This window comes from Cupressus sempervirens, chromosome 11 (genome assembly GCF_028749045.1).
Source record: "Cupressus sempervirens isolate cs-2001-9-10 chromosome 11, ASM2874904v1, whole genome shotgun sequence".
Lineage (NCBI taxonomy): Eukaryota > Viridiplantae > Streptophyta > Pinopsida > Cupressales > Cupressaceae > Cupressus > Cupressus sempervirens.
Window position 1 is genome coordinate 500766181 of NC_143128.1, and position 24006 is coordinate 500790186.

At 36.1% G+C, this 24006-nt stretch overlaps 1 protein-coding gene across 2 annotated transcripts in view; it reads left to right on the forward strand.

The window, feature by feature from the left end:
• MLH1 (MUTL-homolog 1) overlaps positions 1-24006 on the forward strand; it is a 255513-nt gene that overhangs the window by 19812 nt on the left and 211695 nt on the right. The gene's annotated exons all lie outside the window — the stretch shown is intronic.

Here is a 24006-nt window from a genome sequence, read left to right on the forward strand (position 1 = left end):
ATGTGGGAGTCAAAATGACCCAACTGTAGGAAATGTTCAGATTCAATCACACAGCCGTAATCTACAACTCAACAACACCAATTTCCATGCTAGTTCGATAGAACTCAACCAACCACTCACACAATCGAGAAACAATTCAGACTCACCATGCAATGTGTAAAAAACGTTTGAAAACCGGTTGTTTCTTGGAAAGCACCTCATGGGGCTCATGTTGGTTCTTCACGCACAATGATTCTAGATTATCACAATCAAATCATCTCCTTTTTAAAAATAACACACTCACCCAGGTAACTTTAGACCCCAATACTACTAAATGTGTGTTAGTCTTCTATCTGCTTTGGAAAATGTTCGACAAACAATATTAATTAACCGGAACGTACTAGATTTTTTCCCTTTGCATTTCTTTTTCTCAGTTATCAACACAGTTTCTTCTCCTCATACTTCATTCCGGAGTTAACTCGAACCCAATGAGGATTTTCAATTTTGTTATATCGCTGTTGAACTAACATTTGTCCAAAGGAAACCCTACTGTGTGGGCGTCTCTCAGCTCTGAAGATAGTATTCTTCTGAAAAAAGACACTTGTATTTCCTAGAAGTCAAACCAATTCCTGCAACTCTGCAACCCTTTGTTCAAAATCTGATTTTGCCAGTCCTTTCTCCTGACCAAGTTCGATTCCTCATAATTTTTTCTCCTAATGCAATTGCTCCTGAACTCTCTTAAAAAACTCCCTGTTTTTGAATTCACTCTATATATATTGGGCATCTAGTGGTTACAGTCACTTGGTAGGTATATACAGGATTTCAGGAGGATGGAGTTGGACTTCATGGTGGATGATAAGAAGGTCGTGCTAAAGGAACTTGCTGAGGGAATTCCTATGGTGGCTTTAGCACGTAGGATGGAATCTATTTTAAGACATGGAGATGTTGCTTGGGTGGCTCAGTGTTTCATTTTGTCCAATTCACCTGCTTCAGATATCGAGCAGCCATATCATATAGATGTCTAGATTGTGTTGGATAAGTACAACCTTTTATTGGTGATATTCCTCTTGGGAGACATCCAGACCATGGTTTTGAGCATGTGATTGCACTTAATGAGTGGCAACAGACATGGGTTAGCAAGATTCATGCGTATGATTTTGACATTGAGTATGTCAAGGGGAAGAAAAGTGTTGTTGCCAATGCACTTTCTAGGAGTACAATTTCTACACATTGCTCTAGGAGTGAGATTTTAGCAGATTGAAAGTCTCAACTTTTAGTTGAGTATTCCAAGAATTAGATTGCATGCAAAATAATGGATGGTTAGATTTAGGATGATAGATGCATGGTGCTTGATGATGTTATGTATTATAAGAACATGATTTATTTGGTTTGCAGATTTGAACTAAAGGAGAAAATCTTGTGCACCATCCATGACACACCACTTGCAAGACATTCGGGGTATTTCAAGACATACAGGTAGGTTAGAGAGAGATTCTCATGGAAAGTTCTCAAGGATGATGTTTTGTGCCATTAATGTGTGTGACTTGTCAATAGAATAAGTCAGAGCATACTTTTCCAGCAGGTCTTTTTCAGCCATTGCCTTTTCCAAAGCAAAAGTGGGAGAGTATATCAATGCACTTCATTATTGGTATTTTGAGAATCCTGGGGAAGGATTGCATCTATGTGGTTATGGATAGATTGACGAAGTTTAGTAACACCCCACCCGGGAACTCTTGTGTTGATCTATGTTCTATTGTGTGTTTTGTGTTACCATTTTGTTTATCATGTTGCAAACAGTGTAATCTTGCATTACCCTTTCTTGCTTTTGATTATTTGTTTGAGTGGGGTCTGGTGTCCATCTCCTTAGCATGGTGGGGTGGGCCTTTGAGTTCCATTTGGTTGGGTGGTAGTGATTCCTTTCCACATTGAGATCCGATATTCGTGTTCTTGTACCTGGTTGGTCCTTGAGGCTGCTATCATGTTTACTATTTGGCAAGTTCATTTATGTTACCATGAGATGTTAGCATTTTCTTAATCATGTATAGTTTGAGACATTCCTTCAGGAGATGTATATGTAATTGTAATTGTAAATTGATTCATTATTATGGACTTTGTAATACATGCAAAGGTGTAACATCATGTATGTCATTATGTATCAGTTGTATCTATTTGATGGTACCATTTGTTTTACATAGATATGATGTATGTTCCTTGTTACTTATATGCAATGTATGTGTTAGTTTACTTTGTGATTCGTATTTATTTCATTGTGAATTAGGAACACTTTATTCTGAGTTTTAAAATGAACGTAAGCTAACTCATGTAATTATGTCATGTTTTTACTTAGTAATGTAATTAATGTTGTTTAAGTGACAACGTCTTGGGACCCTTGAGATTGTTAAACTGAATCAATGTACATTAATATAATGTCTTATCGTTATCATATGTTAATAATGTTATATAAACATAAGTTTATACTTGCCTCTGCATTCATGTTGTTATTGTATCTTTAATGTTTTTTAAAAAAAATTATTGCATAAACTTTGTCTAGTTAGGTCAATTTCTTATGGTTTTGGGCGGTGTGTTACAAGTTTGTACACTTCTTCAGCTGGCTTTACAAGGTCTCAAATGTTGAAATTAGCTAGATCGGATTCTAGCATATTATTAAATTTTAATGTTGCTGTTAGCAATTAAAATTAAAATTATATTGTGATAATTTGATCACCTCTTGTAACTGGGCCGGGATCCAAAATAATGGAACTTATATTATACCATGTAATTGGGTTGGGCCCTAATTGAGCTTGTTGGGCACTCAAGGCAATTGTAACTTGTAATTAATAAATTTATATTTGTATTTTGGCGGCAAAATACAAAAGGGCCAACCTAGGGTATCAAGGCTTGTAATTGGTATATAAACAAGGCATTGTGTTGCTTTTCATCATTTAACTTAATCAAGCGAATTCTTCTGCTAAGTTTGGCGATCTAATATGCTCCTGAATAATCAGTGAATCAATCATTGAAGGTCTGCAATAATCAATTCCGAGTCTTGTTGGGAGAAGCTACATCATTATAATCTGCTCTTATAGTGATCAGAGATTCAGATCAGTAATTGCAATCAGATATGTCAATCCTTTTCTTATGCCCTAGGTAGGCAAATTTGTAATTTTACTGCTGCGGATATTAATAATAATAAATGATCTGAACTTTGTTGCTGGGTTTTTCCTCCAAGAGGGAGGTTTTCCCAGGGTATAGTTGTGTTTGTGTGTGTACATCGTGCTTATATTCTAAGTTTTGTTAATTCTGATCACTAAAATTAACATAGTATCAGAGCCAAGTTCATACTAATTGTGATCAAATTAACAGTAAATCAACTGGGATAATCTGCTGTTCTTATTTCAGTTAAGATGGTGACAGGGCTGAAGGTAGAGGACAAACTTGAAGGAGCATTGAATTTCACCTCATGGAAAGCTTGCGTCTTTCTTGCGCTTGAGGAAAACGATCTACTTCATTTTGTAGAAGGACAAGATCGAACTAAACCTATAGATCAAGAGGAGTCACTTCAGTTCAAGAAGAATGCCATCAAAGCCAAGAAGATTCTAATTGATTATGTGAAAGAGCATCTTGTCCTATCATCTCAAAGATGTCTTCAGCCAGGGAAATTTTCAAACAGCTGGAAGGAATGTATGAGATCAACAACATAAGCAGGACACTTGCATTAAGGCAACAACTACTCAAAGTCAAGATGGAAAAGGGAGAACCAGTCATGACTTTCTTTATGAGGATTTCAGAATTAAAAGATCAACTCAGTGCCATTGGTAGTGAAGTTGTGGACAAAGAAACTGTTATGCTTGCACAAATGGTTTTCCTCACTCTTGAGAGTACAAGCAGGAGATCTGAATTCCTCACATTTGATTGTCTCCAAGATGACTGCATACAAGAGGAATTGTGCCTGGCTGCAAGAAGAATAATCAAGAGCTCCCATGGAGAAGAAAATCATGTCCTTGCTGCCCAATCAGTCAAGAAGAAAGGTGGCTATTAGAAGAAGAACAACTTCAAGAGGAATCGTGATTTCAGACCCTCTACTGCTCCTGATTCAAGAAAGAAGCTAAAGGATCTATCTCGCATTCAATGTATCAGATGTGACAAGTTTGGTCACTATGCAAAGGATTGTTAATCTCAGTCCAAGCGGCAAGAAACAGAATCTGAATGAAGTCTTAGATGAGATAAATAATGAAGACTTTCTCCTTATTTCTACCTTATCAAGGAACATTCCTATTGATAGTGGTACTTGGCTGATCAACACTGGAGCATCTAGACACATCATGGGCTATCAGGAACAACTTTTGGATTCGTTAGAGGAGTCCAACCTTAATATTGTTATTGGTGATGATGCTCAGTATTCTGTAAAAGGTTTTGGTGCTACTTTTCTTAACTTAGATTCAGGAACTTCCCTTTACCTGAGTGAAGTTTTGTTTGTACCAGGAATTGAAAAGAGTCTAATCTTAATATCTGCCCTAGAAGATAAAGGTTATTAAATCGCATATTCTGAAGGAAGACTTCGTGCATGGCTTAAGATATCTAGCATTGAATAAGCTCATGTCATTGGAAATAGATTTGAGAGCCTCTACAAACTTTCATCTTGTCCTATTCAAGCCCTCATCCATGAAGCACCTGAGTTTAGCGGCCTATGGCATAGAAGACTTGGACATCTACATTTTTTGTGCTCTTCCCATACTTGAGAAGATGGTTAAAGGTATGCTTAAACTCAGTCATGTTCATGATGATACATGTAATTGTTGTGCTATGGGTAAAAGCCCTAAGAGTCTATTTCATACAAGTTATTATAGGTCCAAAGAGAAACTAGTTCTTGTTTATTCTGATTTATGTGGACTCATGTTTGTTGCATCTCCAAGTGGATTCTTGTGTTATGTAACCTTCATAAATGACCACTCTAGGAAAGCATGGATTTACTTCCTAAGAATAAAAGAATCTGATGAAGTCTTAGTAGATTTAAAGAAGTTAAGGGTCTAGTTGAGAACTTATCTGGGAAAAGAATTGAAGTACTAAGATTTCATAGTGGAGGTGAGTACACCTTGGGTGGATTTCATGATATCCGTGTAGAGGCAGGAATTAAGTGGGAGTTCTGTCCCCAACAGTCTACCCTCCCAAATTTTCTTGTTCTCAAGTAATTTTGGATGAGACATGATCTCTTCTCCTACCCATGTAGCATCTTCTTTTGGTAGACTTTTCCATTTTGCCAAGTATTCTGAAATAGTCCTATTCCTTAGTCTCTTTTCATGCTTATCAAGGATAACTTCAGGTTCCAAGATGAGTTTTCCTTCATCATCTAGTGGTGGAAATTCAGCATAAGGACTGACTTGTTGCCCCAAAACTTTCTCTAATCTAGATACATAAAAGATGTTGTGGATCTGACTGTTCTCAGAGAGTTCTATCTTGTAGGCTACTTCACTTATCTTCCCTAAGACTCTATATGGGCCATATAATCGCGACTTTAGTTTATTGGCCCCACCTACCTTAAGTGAGGATTGCTTGTAAGGTTGTAATCTTAAGGATACTAGATCACCAACTTTGAACGACCTTTAAACGTACTTTTGATCGATATATATCTTTTGTTGGTTTTGAGCATGGTGGACACTAGTTTTGAGAGTGTTCAAAATTTCAATGTTTTGCTGGATGAAATCCTTGGCTCTTAGTACGTTGCTTCCATGAGTACCTAATAAGCCATGTCATACACATCTATGTTCATGATTCCTATGCAAATCAGCAAATCATTACAATTACAAAATCAAAATTAGTTCACGATTCATTGTTCATCAATCAAGATTCGAGATTCACTAATCAAATACAAATCAAAGGGATTTTTAAGATACTTCACATCATCATCATCTCTAACTTCTGAAAGTTCAAGATTACTTGATCCCAAAATGGTTCCACTTGTGCTAGATGCACCATGTGTCATGATGTTATCACCACCATCATGATCTATGATTGTAGTAAAATCCTGAAACGTTGCATCCAAGTTTGCACACTCAGGGGCTCCATCCCAAAGCTTGGTTGTCCCTTTCTTATAGTGCTCCTTACACGATAAAAGACGCAAGTCGGTATGAATGTAAACCAAGTCCTCAATTTTTTTTGAGCCCAATTGTTTATGCTTTACTGAGTCGATAAAGGAGTATGTATTCCAACTCCGTTCAACAATGGAAGATTTTGCAACATAGACCATGTTCCAAAAAAAAAACATAAAAATCAAAAGAAAATTCAAGAATTGTAGAATACAAGTGGTACACAAAAAATAAAAAAATACCGACTTGTGAGAGGACCTTAATTGCAAGAGCTTGTAGATGCTTAAATGGTTGACCATAGAGGTACCACCACGTGATAGCTCCCATGTCGCTTTGGTCTTTTATTACAATTCGACTTAATTTATCTCCCAAGGCAAATAAGTCAAATTCTATCCTACTTTTTTGTGCATTTCTTCATTTGGGAAGAATTTTGCAATGGCTTTGTAGCTCCAAGTAGCGACTTCTTCATTTGCATATGGTGCTACTCTATCTGGCATAGCAAGTATTTCCTTGCTATAGTACCTCGGAGATAGGGCGTATACAAGTAGGTGCAATAGTGTGGTCATCTTCTCCCAACGATGATGAATGATGCTTTCCACCTTCTTGCATAAGGCTTCACATTATGTGGGATTCTCACATGTTTGTATGGAAAGGTTTACCTTCTCAATCATTGTGTCCATATTGTCATACACATCCCCCAAATAAGGTTGATCTGTATCATCAAAGTGGAGCATAGTCATGATAGGCTTGGTGAAATCCAATACAACTTGTAATGTTCTGCAAATTCTGAGTCTTGAATCAGACTTATAATTCAGTTCTAAGATTGGCTGAGAATGATCTTAATATTATCAATATTAAGTATGTTGTTGAAGGTTTATCTTGAATGTAGATTCAATGTTTTATTTCCAAACTAATAATATATAATATTGTAGACTTATTGATTGCTGGAAGTGAGATGCTTATAGGAGTAGACTGTTGTGAATTGTGTGTCCTCTAATTTGCATCCACAACCGAATATATACCTTGCTAGAGGGTGTGTTCCTTAAGGGACATAACCCTTCACTTGACATTTAATAATACCTCTTCCTAAGTCAGCAATTTCAAGAGACTTAGTTTAGGATTTAACTAACTAAACATTAGTTTAGTCAAACACAAACAAAGACATCCCTAGAAAGTCGCTGGCACCTATAGGATAAGCAAGTGTAAATATTAGATGCCAATCTTAAGATATATCAACACTAAGAGAGGTGCGGTTTGTACTGTCAGACCTGTAGGATTAAATAGGTTAGAATCTTAACACTCCCTCTTAACCTGATAATCCTACAAAGAGATTTATATCTAGCTATCATCAATATAGATGAGTAAGCAAGTATTAATACTCTATATCTGTCTATATCTTATGTGGTATCATAGAACACATGATACAAAGTCATATTACTTAAACTTGTGATATGACAAATCACTGATACTAGTGATATTATACAGGATAAATCTGAAGGGTAATCTCTTCATTTATCCAAGTTATGATTTCATAGAAACTGGTATCATAACATGATCCTGAGTTTTAAGATCTACTAGAATACAGGATAAACCCGGAGAATACCAAGATTCTTCCTTTATCCAATTTGTGACCCATGAACATAACAATGTCAACATCACGATATGATCTTGAACTCATGTAGATCTTACAGTAGATCTCTATTGTTTAGCACATTATCTAAGAGATCGTCACCTCATAAAATAATGAATACAAGTGAATACAAATGGTGGAGCCCATAATAGTCAATACCCTGACAAAATAAAATTATTTTATTAATAATCAAAAGAGTACAAATGGATTACAGCTCAACCATACCAAGTCTCCTCTTGAAATGTTCTATCTTTACTCTAGATAGAGGTTTGGTGAGTATGTCTGTTGTCTGATCGGTAGTACAAATGTATTCCAATTTTACAGAATTCCTATCTACCATATCTCTTACATAATGGTAAGGAATTTCAATATGCTTGGATCTGTCATGGAAAACTGGATTCATCGAGAGCTTGATGGAACTCTGATTATCACAATGAATAATCGTCGGATTAATGGCTTGCCCAAATAATCTCACAAGTAACTTTCTCAGCCATACCGCTTCTCGAGAGGCCATCACTGCTGCAATGTATTATGCTTCTGTGGAGCTATGAGCTACTGAAGACTGCTTTCTGCATATCCATGAAATCATTGCTGATCCTAGACTGAAACAGCATCCTGAAGTGCTTTTCCTGTCTTTAACACTTCCACCCCAATCTGAATCGGTGAGTCCATGCAAATCTAAAGCAACTTTCTCATATTTGAGTCCATAATTAAGAGTGCCTTGTAAGTATCTCATAATGTGTTTAACAACAACTAGGTGAATCTCCTTAGGTTCACACATAAACTGACTTAAGGCATGAACAGCATAGAAAATATCAGGTCTTGTATTTACTAGGTACATCAGTGACCCAATCATCTGTCAGTAGAGAGTAGAATCTATTGGACGTGATTTTGCAGCTGCTTCTTTAAGTTTATGCAAATTGGTCTCCATTGGAGAAGACATAGACTTGCAATTCCACATTCCAAATTTCTTCAAGATATCTAAAGTGTACTTTCCTTGATTCAGTATGATACTATCAGAATTCTGTCGTACTTCCAATCCTAGGAAGTAATGGAGAAGCCCCAAGTCTTTCATCTCGAATTCTCTAGTTAGATCTTTCTTGCATTGATCTATAAGATGATCATTACCTGTGATTAATAAATCATCAACAGACAATATCAGTATTACCATACCATCTTTATCTCTTTTATAATATAAGTTTGGATCGGCTTCATTCTTAGAGAATCCTAAGCGGATGAGATATTTATCAATCCTCTCATACCAGGCCCTGGGAGCTTGTTTAAGCCCATAAAGAGCTTTCTTGAGTCTGCAAACAAAGGCATTAGGATCATGGGTTTCAAATCCTTCTGGTGTCTCTAGATAGACTTCTTCTGAAATCTTTCCATTGAGAAATGCTGTCTTTACATCCATCTGATGTACCTTCCATCCCTTAGATGCGGCAATTGCTAAGACAACTCGAACGGTAGTATATCTGGCAATAGGAGCAAAGGTTTCTTCATAATCAATCCCTTCTTTCTGAGAAAAACCTTTGGCTACAAATTTGGCTTTATATTTCTCAATACTCCCATCAGCAGCACGCTTTATTTTGAATATCCATTTGGAGAAACAACAGATTTTCCTTTTGGTCTTGGAACTATTTCCCAAACATCATTTTTCATAATTGACTGGTATTCTTTTGTCATAGCTTCTTTCCAGTTTGGATGTTTAATAGCATTAGAAGGATTGGTTGGCTTTGTTTTGGATAAATTAATCATATTTTCTGTATGACTAGAGAATCTTTTAGGTCTTTTACTTTTTCTGACTGATCCTGAAGGTGCAGCAAAGTCTTGAGCTGCTTCAATTGTTTTTATGGCCCAAAGTGATCTTTTTTTTGAACTTTCCTCAAGGCTTATGTTTTCATCTTCGACCTCTTCTAAGTTCTCCCTCTGGGATTTAGATTCACTAATTCTTTCAGAACTTGATAAAGGAGAGGGTTCATTGGAGCTTATTGCTCTTTTGAATGCAAGATCTTCCTCAAAGATTACATCTCTGCTAAGTTCAATATTTTTCTATCTAGGTATGAAAATTCTATATGCTTTAGAAGTTTCACTATACCCTACAAAGATACCTTTCCTCCTAGATGGTTCTAACTTGGTTCTCTTTTCTTTTGAAACATGAATGTATACAGGATATCCAAAAATTCTGAGATGACTTATATTGGGTTTTACTTTAGTAAATACTTCTTCAGGGGTTTTATCTTTAAGATAAGAGTGAGGGCTTCTGTTTTGAATATATACAGCAGTACAAGAGGCTTCTGCCCAAAGATAGTATTCTAGATTTTGGTCAAAAATCATAGCCCTAGTAGCTTCTATAATTGTCCTATTCTTTCTTTCAGTTACCCCATTTTGTTCTGGGTTATAAGGAACAATGTACTCCCGCTTGATCCCTGATTCTTTACAAAATCATTTAAATAAGTCTGAGGTATATTCTCCTCCATTATCTGTTCTAAGGGTTTTAATTTTATGTCTTGAAAATTTTTTAGTTAATGCTTTGAATTCTTTAAATCTTTGTAGGATTTCTTCTGATTCCTTGCATTTTAAAAAATAAATGCATGTTTTCCTAGAGAAGTCATCTATGAGCAAGATATAATACCGGAATCCTCCAAGAGAGGGAACGGACATAGGTCCACATAAATCTGAATGAATTAACTCAAGTACATCATTTGTTTTCCTAGTACTATCATGAAAGGGACTTCTAGTACTTTTACCTAGAGCACACCCTTTACAAATACTAGGGTGATTTTTATTTAATTTAGGTAATTCGGTAACCATAGAGTACATCTTTAAGAAGAAGAGTATTTCCTGTCTTTAGTTTCAAAGAGCAGCTACCAATTCCTTCAATTGAGTGTGCAGAGTTATCACCAATAGTAACTTCACCGTTAACTTTCTCTGATAAGGAGTCTAGAGTTTCTTTGTATCCGGTTATATGTCTTGAAGATCCACTATCAATTACCCATGCCTTATTTGAGATTTCATTTGATAGAGAGGAATACAAAACACGGTTCTCAGGGTCATAAGTCTCTTCTTCTCTAATGACATTTGTACAATTTGCCTGTTGTTTGGAATTTTCCGAACAATTAGACCTACAGTGTCCAAATTTTTCACATTTGAAACACTTTATTTTAGATAGGTCTTTCTTGGGCTTTCCATTCTTCTGATTTCCCTTTTTCTTCTTGAAGTGCTTTTTCTTGCCTTTATAAGAGTTGGCATTAAGAACGTGAAGTTCTTCATCTTCCACTTTTGGTTTTCCTCCTTTCTTTAGTTTTCTTGACTCTTCCTGAAGACAATCATTCTTGAGTCTGCTAAAGTCCGGAAGATGATCTCTAGCACTTATTCCTTGTGCGAATGTTTCCCATGATTCTAGCAATCCATCTATGGCCATGAGCGTTAGTTCGGTGTCATTAATGATGGTTCCTATGCTTGATAATTCATCTCTAATGGCAGCAACTCTTAGGAAATAAGAGTTTATCGATTCTCCTTTCTTTATCTGGATGTGATTCAGTTGCCTTTTTAATGCAAGGACCCTAGTTGCATTGTTTACTTCAAATGCATTCCGTAATGCATTCATCATATTGTAGGTAGTTTGGTGTTTCGTAAGCATAGGTATGATATCATTCTTAACTCCATCCAAGATGATTTGAATGGCTTTTCTATTTCCATTGGTCCATATGGATTTGTGAGGTTCAATTGGTGGCTCTTTAGATGCTCCATCAACAAATTGTCTAACATTGTTTTCTTGAAGAATCATCAAGATTTTGAATTTCCATGCTTTAGAGTGTTCCTTTCCATCGAATTTGTCCTCAGGCCTGATTGTATATGCCATTGGAAATGAAAGACAACTACTAAATATATAAAAGGTTTGATTACTGAAATTTTTTTGCAGAGCACTAGGTCTGATAACGTGGCTCTGGTACCATGTAATGTTTTGCAAATTCCGAGTCTTGAATCAGACTTATAATTTAGTTCTAAGATTGGCTGAGAATGATCTTCTTAGTATTATCAATATTAAGTATGTTGTTGATGTTGTTGAAGGTTTATCTTGAATGTAGATTCAATGTTCTATTTCCAAACTAATAATATATAATATTGCAGACTTATTGATTGCTGGAAGTGAGATGCTTATAGGAGCAGATTATTGTGAATTGTGTGTCCTCTAATCTGCATCCACAACCGAATATATACCTTGCTAGAGGGTGTGTTCCTTAAGGGACATAACCCTTCACTTGACATTAATAATACCTCTTCCTAGGTCAGCAATTTCAGAAGACTTAGTTTAGGATTTAACTAACTAAACATTAGTTTAGTCAAACACAAACAAAGACATCCCTAGAAAGTCGCTGGCACCTATAGGATAAGCAATTATAAATATTAGATGCCAATCTTAAGATATATCAACACTAAGAGAGGTATGGTTTGTACTGTCAGACCTGTAGGATTATATAGCTTAGAATCTTAACACAACTTGCATGCGAGCCCACCAATTGTCATCCAAGACCAATGCTTTGACCTTTTGTGCCCTCTTTGAATTCGAAGCCTTCCATTTACCTCACTAGTTAGAAATAACTATTTGGATCAATGCGCCTTACACCTTGACAAGTCTCATAGCAATGGTATGCGATGCAAAGCGGTTCTAAGCAACCTAAGCAAGTTAATAACAATATGTCAATAAATATTAAGCAAAGCTATATACAATTTGGTAATTGAAAATCAGATAACATATGTTCAAATTAAATAAATAAATAAAATTTAGTAATTACAGTTTAACTTCAACAATTGCAATTTGGAGAATGATCTGAATATTGATTGTGACATGTGATGGTTCGTCACAAACATTTGTATCTCCTCCTCTTGGCATATTTGCTTCACCCAAGCTATTTGATGCCAATTTATTGCATGACCAAGTTGAGGGAGTGTACGGTGCAAGGTGTCCAAAAAATCTGGTCATACCAACCCTCAATCAAACCAATTGCACCCCTACAATTTTTGGCATTGTTGTAATCACATGAACCACATTCTCACTACCACCTTCTTTATAGCCTCAATGAGAATTCTGGAAATATATTGTGAATATTTGACTTCCCCTTTACAGTCAACTGCCTTCAAAAACATTGTTCTTTTCGGGGACACTGCAATCACATTAATCAATGGCTAGTTTTTTGTATGTTTCTATCCATTAGAAATAATAGAAACACTGGAAGTATTCCAAGAATTTCTACTTGGTTGAATAGCTCTCTTTATAGAAGTCTTCTTTTTTTGCAATAGAGTGGTACACACCTTTTCATACCGAAGACTTGTGTAATTGGCCGGTGCTTTATTGACAATTGCCATTATTTCCTTCTAATATGGTGAGCTCACCAAGTTGAAAGGAAGACCATTGGCATAGAGGCAACATGCAATGGCTTGATCACCAAACTCTCTTGCCTCTATTTTAATTGTGGTGTCCAATTGACCTCTTTTGTGGGCGGTAATTTCTACTTCTTCCTTTTCCTCTCTTGCTATAGATACAAGAATAGATGTTTGGAGGATACAATTGGTTAAGTAGGTAATTGCATTTGTTTTCTTTTCAAATGGAGGTTGATAAAAACTTTTTTTTGATCTTCTAACCAATTTATCAATAGCTTCTCATTCTTTTACATATGGAGCTATTTGTGCATTAGACATCTCGTTCCTATCTGTGCCTTTGCACATTGCCATTCCATGGATAGAAGGGCATATAAATGAAGTTTGATCCAAGAATATGAGTTATTGAATGGTTTGCCTTTGTTACTTTGACAATAATTACACTTCCAAAGATATGAGCCACCCCTTGAAAGTTGTCACATTCTTGTGGCATGTATCCATAAAGGAGTTCTTATATCAATTTTTAAACTATGAGCTCTTTGCCCTCCCATTGAACTTTGACTACTAGTGGCGTCCATTCTTGCACAAACAATTTAGTTTCTCGCTTTAATAAGAAATTAAATACTGTGAGGAATGAGAACATGTGCTCCCAAGACCGGTTGATGATGCTGTGCTCTGTCATTTTCATTGAAGATTTTATCCATCTTCTTGTCCAATGCTATGAACCTTACTCAGTCAACATCCCTCTTCAAAATTATTGCAGACAGAGTTGTTTGACCACAGTTTTTCAAGGGAAATAAGCTGAAAATCGCTATGCAGAATTATTATTTTTGGCATGCTATGTGCTTGTTGGCAGCCTCTCCCCGAGAAGATTACTACTTGACTGCCATGATCACATGACTATTTTATAGTGTATTAAAATAGCACTAGAAAAATACAATGTTAGGTTTTCGAGAGAAGCTCTACCCATTGCTGACTGGGTAATGGACTAGGAAAAGATTGAAAAATTTCAGCAAACTGTTTGTGCATTGCTTGATATCTCTTCTTTTCGATCGCCCAGGTGTCATGCAGGTGTGCATGACAGAAATGTTCATTCCGTGAACAGGGGTAATTTGGCACAATGGACACACAGTAAGAGTATTATACTAGACTTGCACACTAGGCCTACTTTGGAGAGTGCAAATGCTGCATCCCCATGGTTTCTTCTTTTGAAATTGGTAGCAGCTCTCTTAGGAAAGATATTGATATGGTGCCAATGGATGAATAATGTAGTTGAATTCTTCAAGATTTTGCCCTTTTTGTCACATTTTTGCTGGTCACGGCCTAGATTTTTCTTCGGCATCGTGGTTGCTTGGTGGCATATCCTCCATCTCCAAGGTAGAATGGTTTTGCTTTTTCTGCTATTACTTGATTGGTTGTTTTTGGTCCCTTAATACTGCCATGTGGGTGGTTTTGTGGGTTTGAATACATGCCAGTCCTTTGAATTTGTTTGCATTAATTAAAGGCATAGCATAGATGTATATGTCTTTTTTGATGGGTACTTTTGATAGTAAGATTTGGTATATGTCCCCATGTATAAGCACATGTATATTGATTTTGGGGTTAAGGTGGATTTATAGATTATGTTAGCTAGAAACTTCAACCGACTTTGACTTGCCGGATCAAAAGCACATTAAGTAATAGTTATGGCAAGGATTAGTGTTTTCTTCTGGATTCTTTCCCTAATGAGCTTTTGAATCCTATAATTATAGTAATATATTATATAGTGGTTTGCCCTCATTTACCTTAAAAAAACAAAAATTAAATAATTTTAAATTAGAAAAAAAACTATGAACATCAAGCATCCAAGTGCAAAAAAGTGATGCACAACTACTAAAATAGATAATTAAAATTGAAACTTAATGTCTTTAAAAACATGGAAAAAAAACATGGAAAATTTCTTCCCAAACAAGAAAAAATTCATTAAGACTCGAGAATGGGATCAAATGCTAACCTTAGATGCTCAAAATGCCTTTGTGGAAGCTATCTCTTGTCCCACGAATGATCCTCTTCGAAAATAATCACCTTGCCTTCAAAATGCAAAACTAGAGACCAAATGAGAAGAGAGCTGGCTACAAACAAAAAGAGATGAAAATGGTTAAATGACCTCTCTTTTAGGACTGTTTTAGGCTTCAGCAGCAAAAAAATAATAAAATATGTTTATTAGCACATGTTAAATATGTAAGTGAAAATAAAGTCAAAATAATATATTTATTAATTTTGGGCATGTGGATTTTCTCGAATGCACTTGGGTGCCTTGTGAGTGCCTGTCAGAAGCTCATGCTAGGCATCCAAATGCGTAGGGATGCTTCCCAGAAACACCCACATGCATCCAGTTGCTTGGGGTAAGCTTCCCGTAGGCACCCATATGGCACAACGGCCACATTCAAATCTGCATGCACTTGACTTTGAATCCACAATTCCAAGAGGAACAACGATAACCTAGATATAACTTACATTAATTGCATGTCTAGAACAATGAATGCTTGAAATGAAACACTACACAAAACAATGAATCATCTTGTAGTCTATTTTGCGGTGTTGTGCTCACGTGCAAAAGGGTTTGGCGATTTTCCTCAAAATCATGGGTTCAATTTCATCTCAATTTTGGCTATAGGGAGTAATACATTTGTTACCCAACATCAAATTGGTTGGCTTCTAGGTCATTAACATTTTGTGGCTGGCAATGTTGCTACTATTGTTGGCTTTGGTGTTGGTTTTGTTCCTGTAGGGTCTACTGGTAAATCTCTTGGATGCCTTGCTGTCACTCTTGGTCTTCAGTCCTTGGACAAATCTTTTGATTTCCCCGTCACCTCTATGGGTTCCCCTTTGTTGGCAGAGGCAGTTTGTGTTGGGTTTTTTACCAGTACTAGTTCAGCTGTTGTTACCTTTGTTGCTGAATTTGTTGTTGCTGGTTTTGTCCTGGTTGCTAGATCTGTTGCAGCAGATTTTCTTATTGTGGATTCACAGGAGGCGATATCATTGGTTGAGGGGGGGTGGAATTCAGTTACTGGAAAACACCGTAAGAAGTCCACTCCTCAATTTGACATGGATTTACGCTGCCAAAAAAGGGAGGTAAAGGAAAATCCTGAGTTTTCCTTGTTTTAAGTTGTACGAGGGTTTTCTTTCCCTCGGGGCAGATTGGGCCTTTAGTCTTTCTTTCTTTTTATTTGCCCATCTCCTTTGGTCCTATTTTGTGGGGCTCCTTTTTGCTCCTTGTTTTGGGTTGCTGCATCACTCTTTGTAGCTGATCTCATTGTTTATGCTTGAATATCTTCTGGTTTTGAAGTTGCAAAGGGTTTCGGAGTCCCTTCAAACCTGATTTTACCTTTTGTAGATCGAAAACATTTTGTAGATCCAGGGAGGGTTTGCACAACAAAAGCATGTTTTGAAGAATTAATGACCACAAGACACACATAATCTTCTGCAAAGTAGTTGGACGATGACCATTAAAGGAGGGTATTAGAATATTGTAATGTTTCTTTAATGGTCATCTTAGTTAGTCTTTAATTTATTAGGTAGTTTCTATTTTTGTCTTTAGTTCACGATTGTTTCTTTTCAAAGCATTGTCTTTGCAAATCTATACAAGGATCTTTCATTTCCTTTGTTTAATACAACCAAATCGATTTATCATAACATGGTATTAGAGTCGATTGGGTTTTGGAGAACTTGACAATTTTTTTAAAGAAAAATTTGTGAGCCTTTTATGGATTTTGCTTGAAATTTGCTTTCCAATTTCTTTATTATTGGAGGTTCTTCTAAAAATTGTGGTTTTTTAATCCTCTAAAAAATGAGGGCTTTTATATTTGTGTTTACATTTTTCTTCTGCAAATCTAAGTACGCACCCAAGGTTTTTTTTTTTTGTTTTTGTTTGCAATCTTAGCTCAAGTGACACCCTTTTTTTGTAGCCACATCTTGTTTTCCTGCAATGGCACTTATTTTCTTTGTATTTGGTGTTTAGACTTCGTTTTTCATCCTAATTCTTCTGCAACTCGTGTTCAAAGCCCTCTGTCTGCGTAGCCTTTTAATCAAATTTTTTTAACTCATGCTTTCTGACGTTGTAAAATTTGCGATTTTTCCCTCTATATCTGTCATCTAGGGCCTTTACAACCATTTTCCTACATTGAACTATTTCTTTTTTTGCTCGCCCAACCACTTTAATTGTGAGATTGCAAGTCACGACAAGATTTTGTAGCTCGAGTCGATATTCGGAAAACTTTTCAGGTTACTTGCATCTTCAGAAGACCCACGATGTGCAATTGTTCGATTTTTTTTGTGGGTTTATGCTTGACGTCTCTCATTGCTCAACTACAACCTGCGGTTAAGATTTTTTTATGGGTTTTATTAAAATTTTCCTTAAAAAAAACTATTGGGTTTTTAATAAATTTTCCTTTAAAAAATATGTAAGATTTTTTATATATTTTTATGCTTTAAAAAAATTGTCTGTTAGGTTTTAATAAGTTTTTCCTCAAAAATTAATTGGTGGGTTTTCATATATTTCCCTTAAAACATTATTTGTGGGCTTTAATAAATTTTTCCCCTAAAATTATTTGTTGGATTTTAATAAAATTTTCACTAAAATTGCCTATTGGATTTTAATAACTTTTTCGTCAAAAACTATCTATTTGGTTTTAGCTATTTTTCCTAATAAATGTAGCTTTGTATTCTCTAAGGGGCCGTTTGGTTGCAAGCATAGGAATGGAGAATAGGAATGCACAATGGGAATAGGAATGGCTATTCCAATAACAACTATTTTTTGGAATGGGTATAAGCTCATTTTAGAGGCAAAATGGGAACATGTATTCCTATTCCCTATTCTAATTGACAAACTAAATGGAAAATAGAAAACATATTCCAAATTTTCTATTCCTATTCCAAAAACCAAACGGGCCCTAGTTAGTATCTTGAATTCAGTTGCTTGTATCATTGGTTGTCCTTTGGCATCATATTGAATGCGACTCCGGCCACTGTTTTTGTTATTATTGGTATTATTATTGTTGTTCCTTTTGCTTGGTTGGTTGTTTTGGTAACTGTTAGATGATGTCGTATTGTTAGTCGGTTGTATGTTCACCTCTATTGTTGAGTTGAACGATTCTAGTGTCAACAAGACTTGTTGGCTTCGAGTCTTCATATTGTATGGGCATTCCTTGGTGGAATGTCCCATTATCTAGCAAATGTTACAAAACATTTTCTTTGGGCATGTACCCTTGGTGTGGCTCTCCTCCTTTCATTTCGTACACCATAATTCACCATCGTCATTTCATCTAGTATTACCCTTCATTGTTTTGAACTCTCTCATCATCTATAGCATATTCTTTTGTAGGGCTTGTATTTTCTTATTAGATTCTTTGTCGCTGCTCTCACCCTAAGAATCATCGTCATTGGATGATACGTTCTTTTTCTTCACCGTTTTACCCTCACTTTCTAGGTCCATCGCCCTGTTGTATGCATCAACATACAATTGTGGGGGCAAAATCTTCATCTTCCTCCTGAGGGAGGGTTTCAATCCTTCAATAAACCAACACTTTTTCAGGCCATTCACCGATTGACTCTCCATCCTTCTTACCAACTCTTTTAGCAATCGACTATAAGCTCGAACGAATTTATCTTTTGCTTGTTTTATGTTTAAGATTTCAGCTACAATCTCATTATTGTCTCAAAGAAGTCGAAACTTAGTTTGGAATTTCTTTTGAGATTTGTCCACATAGAATTTTTTGTTTGATCAACATTGGAGTACTAATCTATGACTACTCCGCGTAATGTTGCTGAAACCTGCTTCATCCATTCATCCTTATCCGTTACCCTATTGGCAATTTAGATAGTTTCACATGTTTTGCAGTGTCATATGGAATCGTCTTTCCCATTGCCTGTAAACTTAGGTAACTTTTGCTTTTGTGACATTATTACTATTTTGGTTACTGTCGGTGTTGGTGTCCTTGAGCTAGGTATTCTTGAACTACAAGTATTTGAACCAAATAGATTGCTGTGATTCCTGTGCCACTGTGTCCCTTTGACACTCGTGGCTGTACTAGTATCCCTGACACCTCTATCCTTGGCCTTCTCTCTCTCATCCCGTTGGGCTTCCTTCACATCTGTGTATAGGGTGAGAGTTAAGTTTCCAAACTTGCTTTTGGTCTCTTTGATCAAATCCTCCCCATTGTATAGCCAATGATGTTCCTCTCCACCGAACTCCTCTTTGTGTTCCTCTCTACCAAACTCCCCCCAATGTTCTCTATCGAGCTCCCTCCAATGTTCTCTCCCAAACTCCCCACCTCCTGTGACCCTAGTTTGGTTTCCCTCTACTAATTCTGGTAGTCCCTTTGCGAGTCTCTTCAACTGTTACCTTTGTTCGACTTGCTGCCATAATGATAACACCCTCTGAAGAGCCTCACTCTTGTTTATGTGTTCTTTTGTACTTTTATCTTTATTTAACAAATTCAGCATGAATTCTTCTTGTCCATGCAAATGAAACAACACATGATATGAGTAAGAACAATTTATTAGTTCATTAGTCATATACATTACATGTCATCAACATGACATAACCGTAACTCACTTGTGTCCTTTTTTATTTCTATTTCCCTTCAGAAAATTTAGTTTCTGTTTTGCTTTTGATAGGTTTCATCACATTCTTGTTCTTCCCTTCGGCGATGGAAGTCTCAGAGAATTTGTTTCCTTTGGTTCTCACAATTGACCTCCACACGATGGTTCTAAGGGGCAACGAAGGTTTGCACCAAAAGTTGAGGGAGATGGCACATCAACCAGTCCACTGGAGGACTCACTCCGAGGTCACTCTATACGATACTCTGGTACCTCTTCTTGTGCGGCTTCCCTCCTAACGTGAGTTTCAATGGACACTTGTAGTAACGCGACAAAGTCCGATGCCAACGCTTGTTCGCCCTCAAGCTTTCCTCCTTGTGCTCTTGGTGGTTGCTTTCACCGTAGTCTCTTGGCTTGCCCATTGCTTCCCCTTCGCTATCCACACTTCGTCACTTCCCAAGGTCGCTATGGGTAAACATGAATTGATGCATAGTACAGAGAGAAGAAATGTAACATATACAATAAGAAGCAATGCAATATTAGAGAACTGTCACTTCTTTCATTAATGCCAATCAAGTTTACATCTAATTATGACCATACACAGTGATTAGCATAACAACGCCAATACATTTCCTTTGAGAGTGTACATATAAACTACGAGGGGGTATGAGGTGAACTATTGTGACCCATAACTGCCTACCCCTTGGGTATGCTAGCAACCAATGACATGCTTAACAATCTAACAACATATTTATGACGACAATACAATTATGCCCGACAATAGTCTTTTGACACCTTTAATTTCATTTAATGAACTCTATTGGTACGAGGCAATCATTATAACTGTTGATATTCTAGACTTTTGGTTATTTCTGTGAATAAAAGATCATGGTTTGATATTGAAGGGGAAGGACCAACTTAATATGGTAATTATCAATATTCATGAATACAAACCTACAAGAAAGGTGTACCTCGAGATTGTACATATGCTCAAACAAGTAGTTGTGAGAAAGATTCAAATCTTTGTGTTTGATTATGTTAAACTATTAAAAGAAAAACTGTTGTACGAGTCATTCCTAATGAAGGACAAATATCAAAATACACCAATACCGTTTTATAAGATGCAAGAAGGCATTGTTTCATCAAAATATAAACAACAATTTCAACCTTCAAATATCATTTAATAAAGGCATAACCAATAATGTTATTATTAACAGATTAATAAACCCAATGCAAAAGCATTGTTTACATAAGTACAAGCTAACATTGCTCTATATAAATAACAACACTCTGATTTAACCAAGCCCCATTAATAAAAAAAATTATATACAAGCCTCGGTTTAAAAGAATGAAAGTTATGCTCATATTGAAATCGGAAGAGACTAAATTTGGGTTGTTATTCATTTCCACAGAAGGAAGTATCGTTCTCGTCCTATAGCAAAACAAATGTGAACTCAAGGATTTCATCATGTTTAGTTTAAAAGATTTATACACCAAATCATAAAGTAGTTATATGAGAAGAAAGGTAGAATTGAATACATATATTCCTTGTATCCCTCTTCCCCTATAGTGAGATATAATCACCCAGAGAACAGGCAGTTGTACAGTTAGGATGGTCAGCCACATAACAATAAGCCCATAACTTGTAGTGATCCTACAGAGGAAATAGAAAGCTAGTGATTGCCGGGGAAGGTAATTGAAGCATTAGTCTTACAGCTAAATGCATCATCCACTTCTGCGCACATGTATAATTTAAAAGGAAAGGGTTATTTATGATCGTAGTATACTAATATTTAAAGCATCGAAGCTATAGAAGAGAAGAAAAATGTAATTTATATCAAGGAGCAAGCTAGGGGTCCAAAAGGAGGAAATAGTCAAAACTCTTGAAATCCCTACAACAATGAACTAAGAAGTTACTCTTTTCCAGCAAGAGTAACTGTTATGGTATTCGGTAGTAGCAATGAGACATCACAAGATATAAACGAAACATCTCTTCTCACAATCACTCAGGTGGACCAAGAACTATAATTACCAAGCCCGCATTGTACCCACTATCAAAAGAGAAATAGAATCTTTAAGGCTCATGTACATGTTGCATAGCTCATAAGATAGGTTAAAAATCAAGACAATGCAATGTGTGTTTATAAAATAAGAGCAACCATCATTGAAGTTGCAAGCGGTAGGAGCTCAGTTGGGTTTTATTCATAATTCCAAAATACAAAGATATATGTTGGTTAAATTCATAATGAACGATCCTTAATCGGATGTAGGGAAATGAACTTTACACATTTATCAATATCATTCATCTTCCTCAGTGCGATATACAGGAAAAATAAAAGAATGGTTAAAGCAATATTTTCTATTTAATTTATATTGCCATCTGGTAACAAAGAAAATTCCCCTCACATCTATTGACATAATTTTAAAATACAAGAATCATAGAAAAAGTGCTACATGAGAGCTAAAGGTTGGTGCCGGAAATGTGTGAATCTTCAATCCAACAAGAGCTAACCAACACAACCCAAAACTCTAACCAATCTTTACCTAGCTACAAGAAAAGACTCCGAATGACAATCCGACACTTCCAAAATCCCCAATTAATGAAATTCTCAAATTTTAGAACTTCTCAAAGAGATTCTAGTGGCAATCCAAGAAAATCTAGTAATACACCATTTTCAAAGACAAGACTTCTTGCAGAAAAAAAACAAAACCCTAACTACCTTTAAACAACTTGTAATATACCGAATGGATATTCTCCCAAATTTATCTCAAAATAATTTATAGAATATAAACAGATAATTTATGCAATATAAACCAGCAAATGAACCAGTACACTCATTAAATTTTTTCAGTTCCAAACCACTTCAGATTTGCTATTGTATTATAATCACCAGCAATACAATAATGTAATGATTTTCCAATCTTAAATAAAACAAAGATAGTCAGAGTGGACAATAAAGGTAAGTGCAAGTACAAGTGAGACACCTGCAGTGTCGTCTCCCACGAACAATGGATTTTCGTCTATTGTTGTCTGGCTAGAGGATTTCCGTCCTCAAAGGTGGATCTGAAAATGAAAGCAACTTGCTTTCAAGTTTCTCCGAGAGAAATTTGATCTAAGTTTCGATAACCAAGCATGCTAAAAGTGAACTATCTTCCTTCTTTTAAAGCTCAACAATGTTACTCTTCAACTTCCCTCTTTTGTCCTTATGTCCTATGTAATATCCCTTTACGGATATTTTCCTCGAACCCTTAATATTTAAGTGCAGATTTAAATCCAGACAGTAAACCAATACTTAATCTAAATTCCAGAACATTAATCGTTCATAACCAGCAAATAAACATACGAGAAACTCCAGAAAAGAAATGTATTTATTTCCTCCAATAATCAGAAGTACATATTAAAACTAGGAGTTAACTCAAATAACTCAAAATGCGCTACTGTATTATACATCAGCAATATAATAACATGCAACAACTCAAGTAATCCAATCCTATAAACAAAAAATGACAGTCAGATTGGAAATATAAATGAAAGCTGTAAGAAGGCTAGGTTTGCGTCCAACCTTCAAACGCTTCTCCAAGGGTTTGCGTCCTAGAAGAAGAAACCAACAACTGTTTCCAGTGCCCAGATTAATATTTGCTTGAATATTATAATCTTCATATATCCCCCATGTGGAGTCCGTTGTACCTTTATGCCTTTTCCCAATGTGATGCATGCTCTTTTAGGCAATGTGGGACAAAGCACCTTTTTTGTCCTTTAGTCACTTAAGTGAATATAGTAAATTTTTAAAATAAAGTGACAAATTAAATGACTTTAATAGGCACTTAGTTAGGAAACCATATAATCATCAGGCATTAAAATAGCTGATCAAATGAACTCAGATAATCACATGCAATAGCTCATTGGAAAACTCTCGGCGAGACACTTCCAACCCAACACCGAGGTACCGAAAATACTGTGCTCTGTTTACTTACTAAAAATAGTAAGTATCCGGACAACCTGTCAAAATTGCTTTGATGGGTCTGAAACTGGAAATGCCTAGGCCAAACCTCGAACTAAATCCTGTAAAGAACCTTTCCGCCCCTGAAACCTTGGCGAAGCGAGCCAACACACAAAATTATAATGTCCCAGAAAAAGGGGACATTACATCCTATTCCCCCTTTTGTCACCTTTCAACTCAATTTAATATATTGAATTGAACCCTTCCAAAATTTACATTAAGCTCTGAAAAGCTAGTTTTAATATTTCATGAAACTTGGCTTAAAATCCTAATGTCCCAAGAATTGGGGACATTACAGTCCTCCCTCCTTGAGATTGCTTGCCTTCAAGCAATCATGGGTCCATAACCAATACCA